The sequence below is a fragment of the Carettochelys insculpta genome, chromosome 13 (assembly GCF_033958435.1).
Source record: "Carettochelys insculpta isolate YL-2023 chromosome 13, ASM3395843v1, whole genome shotgun sequence".
In the NCBI taxonomy this organism is placed as follows: domain Eukaryota; kingdom Metazoa; phylum Chordata; order Testudines; family Carettochelyidae; genus Carettochelys; species Carettochelys insculpta.
This window is the reverse complement of record NC_134149.1, coordinates 5,266,326-5,275,314: the sequence shown is the minus strand read 5'-3', so window position 1 is coordinate 5,275,314 and position 8,989 is coordinate 5,266,326. Positions and strand designations below refer to the sequence as shown.

Sequence of the window (8,989 nt, the reverse complement as noted above, 5' to 3'; positions counted from 1 at the left end):
TGACATTTTGGAGCACCAGCTTTCGTGGGCACAGGCCCACCTCGTTCCAAACACAGATGTATCTGATGAAGCGGGTCTTTGCCCACGAAAACTTATGCTCCAAAATATATGAGTTTCTAAGATGCCCCAGGACTTCTTGTTGTTTTTGAAGATACAGACTAACCCGGCTCCTCCCCCTCTCCAATACTTATCACCATTCAGTGGAACAGACTCCTGCTCAGGTCCCCGAAGCCCTGGGGTAGCACCATAACCAACAGGCAACATTTCCTCTCCCCTGCCCCCCCACAAGGTGACTTTTGCGAGCCCTACCGCTGGGTGGAATCACATCTCGCTCCCACTGGGCTGGCAATGGTGGGATTTCGGTCGAGGGGATGCCGAACCTAAGCTGGCTTTGTTGTTACTTTGCTTCGCTGAACACGGTTGTTTAAGATCGTTCAGGGCTCCTCTAGAGCGCTCTTTGGCCTCCTGCTTTGACCACTGCTTGCAGGATTTCCTGGACATGCAGCCTGTCCTGGGGGCAGGGGGTGGATTGAGGTTCCCCTAAGTTCCCCATCACTTCCCCTAAGTTCCTGGGAAGGTGTTCAGATCTGCCCGCTGCCATGCTGCTCCTGCACTCTGCCTTGGAGCGCTTCCTGGGAGCCTCCTGCTCACTGAGGGGTGGGGGGAGTGTGTGTGTTCATGTCAGCATCTCCCTCGTCTCCCCGATCGAGCCCCCACTCTGTCCCCAGCTCCACAACGCGGGTTATAAACAGTGACAGTCTTGAGTCTGAACTGAAGAGCCACATGCAACCCGCAGCCAACCTGCTGGTGACTCTTAGCAAAGCTAATGGTGACCCATGCTTGAGCCCCGACCCATAGGTTGGGAATCCCTGGTCTAGACACTGCCTGGTCCTGCCATTGGGGCAGGACGCAGGACTCGATGGCCTCTCGAGGTCCCTTCCAGTCCTAGTGTTCGCTGATTCTATGAACTTGCCACTCTACAGCGCTGCAGTGGCCTTAAACGGGGTCAGGTACTTGCAGCGGTAATGTGCGTCTCTGCCACACACACACACACACACACACACACACACACACACACACACACACACAGAGTGCGGGTGGTGCACTCTGCCTCACACACACTCACAGCCCTGGGCACTGGGCAGGCACGTACACGCTCTCTGGAGGAGAAATGGTGCCTTGTACGCGGGAGAGCGTGAGTTCCTCATCTTCAGCTCCTGCATGGCCCAGTCTGTGGTGCCTTGTACGCGGGAGAGCCCGCTAACAGCAATGGGTTAACTCCTGAAGGTCTGGCCGGGTGCTAGTCCATTATGGAGTAGCCAGCCATTCCCTGGGTCACTCCACCACCTCACCACGCTTCTCAGTCATTGCTGTGTGCAGCATTACACTGTTTTAACTGCGTACTGTATGCGCGTGTGCAGTCTTCTGGCTGCAGGAAAAAATCCCTGCAACCTAAACCCTCCCCTTTACATTTATTATTGGAGGAAATTGGATTCAGCTGCCTTCATTTAATTTGAAGTAGCATTTTGCAGGAACATCACTTGAACACTGATCCGCTCCTGATGTTCACACCTCCACATTAGCAACTGATACTGGGCCACATCCTCCCTGACTGAACTGACTTGATTTCTTCTCTCTCGGTGTTCACAGCTCCACTTTAACTGCCGATAATGGGCCACATCCTCCCTGACTGAACTGATCTTGTCAACTCTGGGTGTCCTCTTGACTGAGACTCTCTCTTTAAACCCACCTCTGAACTACCCACCCCGATCCCCAATCAGGCATCTGATGAAGCAGGTCTTTGCCCACGAAAGCTTATGCTCCAAAATATCTGTTAGTCTATAAGGTGCCACAGGACTTCTTGTTTTTGAAGATGCAGACTAACTCGGCTACCCCTCTGATACTGATCAAGGAGTTATGATCTGTGTGGGGGGCAGAGGGGTGACAGCCCAGCCCTTAGTTGCACAAAGCATCTAGGGGCTTCAGAAGGAATTTGTCGACGCACAGACAATTGGCCCAAGGCCAGGATACTGTACCGCCCGCTGGAAACATGTGGAAATGGAACCATGCATTTTATCTTAGCATGCGATCCTTCAGAGCCCTGGCATCCCCCGAGCCACCTGGTTAAAACTCCCTCTCAAATCAAAGTAATCGAAATGTGCTCCATCCTCCCACGCTCACTCTGCCAAAATCACCAGGGGAATGACTGAACTTAGACTTGCCTGTTGTGGTTTCTCTGGCCCCTTCTTTTATAACAAGATGTAACGCATCAGTAACGTGACCGAAACAGTTTAGTTTGCAAAGCATAAAATGTCTTCTTTTGCAAAATTGCAAGCCCCAATTTGGTAACGTTTACAAAAACGAAAGTGCTTCCATTACCTTTGCAAACAAAAATGCTGCCATGAATCCAAAAGTTACATCAAGCCAGCTTAGAGTTACACAAAGCAAACATCACTGCTTTTAAGTGCTATATACAAGTAGTTCTGGAGAAGTCTGCGGCTTAGGTGCATGAGGAGATATGAGGTGTTAAATATGCTTTCAAAGCTGCAAATGCACTAACTCAGGGTCACCTTAAACAGGACAGGGTACAATGCTGCAAAGTTTGCATCTCAGCAGGACACCACATGGTAGCTTTGTAGTATCATGGTGCGATACAAATCCTGTTCCCCAGAACTCCTGTGACATATAAGGTCCAGAGCCACAGATCTACCCTGCGTCCGGATACAAACTACCTACTTAGTTCCCTTCAGCTCAACTCAAGCAGCAACAAAGTCTCAATTAATGCCAACTCCATATGGCCTCGTTATGTTGTCTTAGACTCAATTTCTCCACGTATGAAATGTGCATGATAATATTCACCCTGTTGTGAGTTCCCTGCATGCACAGCACTGAGAGTGGAAAGTAGAACCATTGCAGGGCTACTTTTAAATCCCACTCCGAAGCACCCATGCCCCCCTGCTCCTGCATTGTTTCTTGCATTTTTATCCCACTTCCACCTGCAAAAAACTTGCCTCCCACAAATCCCGCAAGAGACACACATCCCCCCATGCTTCTTTTTTTTAAAAAGGTTCATTAAGGCATCGTCTACTTTATATTTTAGAAATGTGGTGTGTGTGTCTGTCCATCCACCTGTCCGTGAGTCTGTTTGGTTCAAATTCGGTATGCAGCTTCCGCTTATCATCATTTAAAGCAAGGCCGGGGTTTGGTTGTGCCAGGACAATGGGATGTGCCTGGAACTGGATTGTTTTGCATCACAGGGCAAGGGGCTGATAGTAGGGACAGTGATGCTGGGGAGATTGTGGACTCTCCATCAGCGGACAGATTTAAGAGCAGGTTAGATGGACACCTGGCAGGGATGGTCTAAAGGCTCTGGACCCGTACTAAGGGCAGGGGACTGGACCTGATGACCTCTTGACGTCCCTTCTAGTTCTCGTCTTCAGTGATTTTATGCTCCACAATGGCCACAGGGGAGCAGCAAGCATGGGGAACAGTTAAACTGCAGAGTCACCATGGAGTGGTGGGTACACCAGTAAAAGAGCAGCTGGCTGGGGGCTACCCTGAGCCCCAAACACCTTCCAGTCCCCTGCCCAGATTCCTATACCCTGCTCCTCCAGCCCTGAGACCCCACCTCCTGCCCCAATACTCCACAATAATGGCAGCAGCTACTGCAGGATCTCAGTCCCACTGTGCTCTAGTGGATAGTCCTGAGTGACTAGTTACCGCTCCAGATATTAAAAGGCTTGGTGTACACTAGGAAAATAAGTCGATTTCGGACATGCAATTCTAGCTACGGCAACTTCACAGCTGGAATCAACTTATCTGAAATTGGCTTACCTGGCTGTCCTCACTGAGGGTATGTCTGCAGTTACAGGGGCTGGGCAGTCAGTGCATCACAATTGATCTTCTGGGGAGTGACTTTGTCACGTGTGTGAAGATGAGGCAAAATTGATCGCTCTGGGCTCGGCCATCGACCCTGGTACTCCACACCAACATGAGCCCAAAGAACCCTGACCTACACCAGGGAACAAAGTCGATCCTGATATGTGTATCTGGGATTGACTTTGATCCCTAGTACAGACCAGGCCTGAGGAGCACGGGGGTTGACTGCCAACTCGTGATTGTTCGATTTCATGTGTCCCTACCAGGAGCACGAAATCAAACCCTGGAAGATCGACCCTGAGCAGGTCGATCTTCCAGGTAAGGTAGACATGGCCAAAGACGATAACTTAAGTGATTGAGACTGGAATTTTCAAAGGAAGTTAAGTGTGAAGCACCTAAATTCCATGGAAACACCTTTGAAAATCCCGGCGGAAGAGGGCATTAGTAGCCTAAGTTATGGCTGCTAGAAAGATACAGGCTGGGCACCAAGGCAAACTCCAGTCTGCAGCATTAGTGATTCTATTGCAGTGCAGCCTTGACTCCACAGTCCCCGCTCAGCAGCCCAAGTCACACACACCGCTCATTAGCAGAACCCATAATGATTGTTTCCGCTTTTCTCCAGGCGAAGGGTGTCCCCACCCTTCACAGCCCCGAAGTCTCGGTGAGTCACGTGTGACACAGCAATAGCAACGGCGTTGAGGTGTCCTGTGGCACCTTACAAATGTATTATTAAGGTTCCAGCCTGTGTCCCCTGTAAGCTGAGTGCTGGGGCAGCCGCCCAGGCGAGGTTCAGGTACCACGCAGCTGATTAGCAGAGCACCCACAAACACACACAGCCGGCAGTGTGTGTTTCTATTGGTGAGGCACATGTACACACGCCTGGGTGCACATAACAACATTTATTCTGCCCAAGGGCGTTAAAAATTTGAGGGAATGCTGGTTCCAGCCCTTGAAAAGCTAATGCCCAAATAAATGTGCTCGTCTTTAAGATGCCACAGGCCTCTTCGTTGCTTTTGCTGAAAGAAAATCGCTCAGAGACAGCAATGCACGTTGTGCACGCCGACACGGAATAACTCCCTTCTAGGATGGGCACATTTGGAGCAGTTTTTCCGAAAGAGAGGGAGTTTGTAAAAAGCCTCCATTGGTTATAGCTTTGCGCACACACTGATGCAATGGGTCTTGGTCTGTCAGGACTGGCTCATGGCTTAGCATTCAGATCACCAGTCCCAGGTAGGCCTGTCACTACAGTATCAAGCTGTTCAGGGCTGCGCCTGACAACCTCATAAAACATCTCCGGAGCTTGTTCAGGCCATCCACCTGGGTAATGGATGTGGGGTCGGTTTAACTAAGACACTGTGCCCCAAATAAATGAGAGATTTGAGCGTTTATTTGCAAGGCGTGAAAACCCAATGCAGCCTCTCTTTCCTGGAGGACAGCCAGTCTCTATTCTCAGAGGGAGAACTGCACATCAGCCTATCTGGAGGGTTAGTAATTCCAAACGCAGCATTTTTGATAGAAACAGGTCACGGGAGGGATCTCGCAGTCCTTGCTCAGGCGAATCTCCCAATGACATCACTGGTACAGCGGCTAACAGAGGGACTGCACCAAGCCACAACTGGCACGTAGTCCGTCCGGCATCTCTACCGAAACGGTGCTCGGACACCCAGTCTGCTCCCTTCCACGCACTTCGGCCGCGTGCATGGGCTCTCTTTGGACAGCAGTGCAGACTCCGCAGTTAGCCAACACTGCAGACCTCCGAGAGCCCCCAAGAACCACAGATCAAGCGAGGTACGAAGGTGCTGGAGCCAGGTTTATTGTTATTGACATCTGGTCTCCAACACCCTCATGAGTCTCCAGTATCACCCAACAGTTTACATTGGTACATGCATATGCCCAGACGATGGACATGACTCATTTGACAGCAAGGGGGCTCCATCATTCCCTAGGTTGCTCGACACAGACCCCGTTACACACACTTTTATAAGCAGGTATAAACAAGTTACATATCCAGGTACAACCCCCCTCATTGTAATACACTGACACCCCTTTAATGGAACTAGATCTACCCATTAACTTGGGGGATAACGGTGGTACCATCAAAACAACGCTATCCATCATGCTGTGATTACGACCTGTTCCTGAACGTGGGTCGGAATGTAGCTGGTGCTAAGCTATTATCTATGGGGAGTGTCTGGGGAGTGTGTGGTACTAAGCAGGACGTGTTTATGTGTATCACTAAGTGCCTGGCTCTGGGTGCTTTTAGACCCTGTGACTTATCAGTTTTGTCTCTTGCTGCGTTTCTGTGAGCAGAATCTACCTAGCCCAGTTTTTGGTTTAACCAACTGTTGTTCAGGCTTGAGGCCTTTACCTTTGCTGTATGTTAACAAAGCATTGACTGTTGTCCTCAGCCTTTAACCTTACACCAAGCCTCTGATTAGTACCTGGCACATACACCAAAATAGCTTCATGCTAACACCCAAGCAAGTCGTTCTTCGGTTCCACTGGCACTTTGGTTTTGCAGGTGGGATGTTAGCGCTAGAAACCCCTCTCAGCATTTCTCTAGCCATTTCTGCAGAAGATTGAAGTTGTATTTGCTGAAGCCTTTGAGCAGAAATGAAGAACCGGGCTGCATCCAGGAATTCATCGCTTCATTTAAAAATCAAAAAGTCCTGGGGCATCTTATAATCTCACCCATATTTTGGAGCTTAAGCTTTTGTGGGAAAAGACCATAAGAAGCGGGTTTTGCCCATGAAAGCTTATGCTCCAAAATATCGGTGAGTCTCTAAGGTGCCCCAGAACTTTTTGTTGTTTTTGCAGATACAGACTAACACAGCGACCCCCCCGATACTCATTTAAAAAGGCATTTGTCTTGCTTCTTTACAAAGCCACTTGGAAGTTGTACATTCCTAAACTGTATTTGATTGCATGCCTCATCTATTTACTCTGAGGTGCTTTGCACTTCTAATGGTTTAACAATCTAATCAATTTCCTCTTCTGTCCAACACAGATCCACCTCTTTACAGAACAAGGAGGGGGAAATAGATGGTGAACAAACCACTTTAGCCCGACTTGTTACTGCTACAGGCAGGGGGCTGATGAATTCAGATGAAGCCGGCGATGCATTAACATGACTGAATAAGCAATGTCCAGACTGTAACCTCATGGCAGAGCAAAACATGCTGCTGCAGCTAGAAAGTGGGAACAAGCCAGAAATGAGGTTCCTTAACACCGCTTTTGCCAGCCCCCAGACTGGCACTAGAGGCCCCAATCCTGGGCATAGGCCAGTGAAGAAGTTTTCCCAGGGGAGAGTAATCCCACTGAAGTCAAAATGAGACAGCTGCTCTCTGGGGACCAGTGGGGCCAGGGTGACAGTGACTGCCACCATTGTAAAAGTCCAGGCGCGGTTAACTGTCCCTCGCAGTGGCGCCCAGCCCCACTTCCCATGCACCCGGCAAAGTGCGCCCCAGGCTGGGCCCCAGATAGAGCTGCTACTGTAGGGTGCCACAGGGCTCCCGGGTAGAAACAGACACACACACACACCCCACCCCACGTAGCCAAGTTACTCGCCTGTGCGTTTGCAGACCCCACGCCCCAGAGTCGCCGCAGCTCCCGGCCACGCGTGAACACCGACCCCGCAGCACCGGGATGTGGGGGGCGGGACACAGACGCGGACAAACTTTTCCCAACTGCCCCTCGCAGTGGCAGGGCGAAGCGGCCCTGGAAAAGCCCCGCCCCGGCCCCGCCCCGGGAACAGAGGGACCCCCCCCCCCCTTTGCCCCCGCCTCCCCGCCGGGATGCAGCGGCGAGACCCAGGCACCTCCTCCCCGGCGGCGGCTGCAGCAGGGGGAGCCCGGGGGGGTGCACGTGGGCGGGCTGGCTGCATGCGGGGGCCGGGCTGCAGCTGGGGGCGAGGAGGGCGCCCCCTACTGGGAGGCCAGAGGGTGGGGGGAGCTGGGGCAGCCCCCGGGCTCCAAGGGCGCGCAGGCGGAGCAGCTTGCAGGGGCAGGTGGCTGGGAGGCAGGCTAAGGCTGCTCTGTACAGCGCCTGACACGGGCGGACCCTGCTTCTGTCCCCGATCCAGTCACAGGGCCCCCACTCACACGGGGCTGGCCGACCCCTCACCCTGCAGCCCCGAGCCCAGCGCATCCCCAGGCACTGCTGGTACCTGCTTGTCAGGGCACCTCCCCCTGCGTTTGTCTGCCAGGGATGCCCTGACCAGCCTTAGGTATCACTACGGATTCCCTGTATACAACAGCGTCTCACATCCCAGATGCACGACTGGAGGTGGTTCTGTAGCAAGGTAGAGGCGCAGGAGCCATAACGCAGGGGACAATGCAGCTAATGCAGTTACGGTAGGAGTCAACCCCCTGCCTCCCCCTAAACCCAGAATACACAACATTTCTTCTGGTCCCAATTACCCGTTTCCCTAGCACTGTTTTGCAAGGAGAGAAAGTGCAAACAACAGCACATGCCCTGTCTGAGGGGAATTCATCCGACTCAGACATCAGCCTCCACCCACGCTAATGTTTTTGCTGCTGGTTCATTATGTTTCATCCTTGTATTTGTATTCAGTTTTCAGTACAGAGAAATACCTGTTGTTTAACTAGTAGAAGCCTGTAGGGCATGAGTAAATCCAACTAAGGAGAGCACAGCATAAACAAAACTCCGAGAAGAAAGGAAATGATTTCAAATGATATTTGCTCATCAAGAGAGACAGCGTCTGGCTTAAAAAGGCACGACAGTTACTTTAAACCAATCTCGTTACTGACACTACCTTTGATCGTCACATCTGAAAACCCTGACATTTGTTAATCTGTTTGATTTCTACTTGTGGATCAAATTTTGCTGGGTGGCAGGGTTCCGTGAGTACCTTGGAAGGGAGATGGGCAGCATACATAGGACTTAGGGATCTCTTCTTCCAGAAAAGCTTTTTCAGCGCCCCACAGCGTCCTGGGTCTTCAGGCAATCAAGATGATAGCAGAAGGACCTGTTGGCTGGGGTGGGGTCTATTGAAGGATCAGGGCCCAGGTTGGCCTGGAAGGATGTTTGCTCATCCAGTAAAAGAAAATTGAAACATTGCCCTACTGTCAAAATGCACACCTGGTAGTAG

General features: G+C 51.3%; 1 protein-coding gene across 1 annotated transcript in view; it reads right to left on the bottom strand.

The window, feature by feature from the left end:
- Positions 1–7,577, bottom strand: part of FHL1 (four and a half LIM domains 1) — a 52,024-nt gene extending 44,447 nt beyond the window's left edge. The window contains exon 1 of the mRNA XM_075008146.1: positions 7,447–7,577. The gene's annotated coding sequence lies outside the window, so the exon portion shown is untranslated. The remainder of the gene's footprint in view (positions 1–7,446) is intronic.
- Between the last annotated feature and the right edge of the window lie 1,412 nt (positions 7,578–8,989).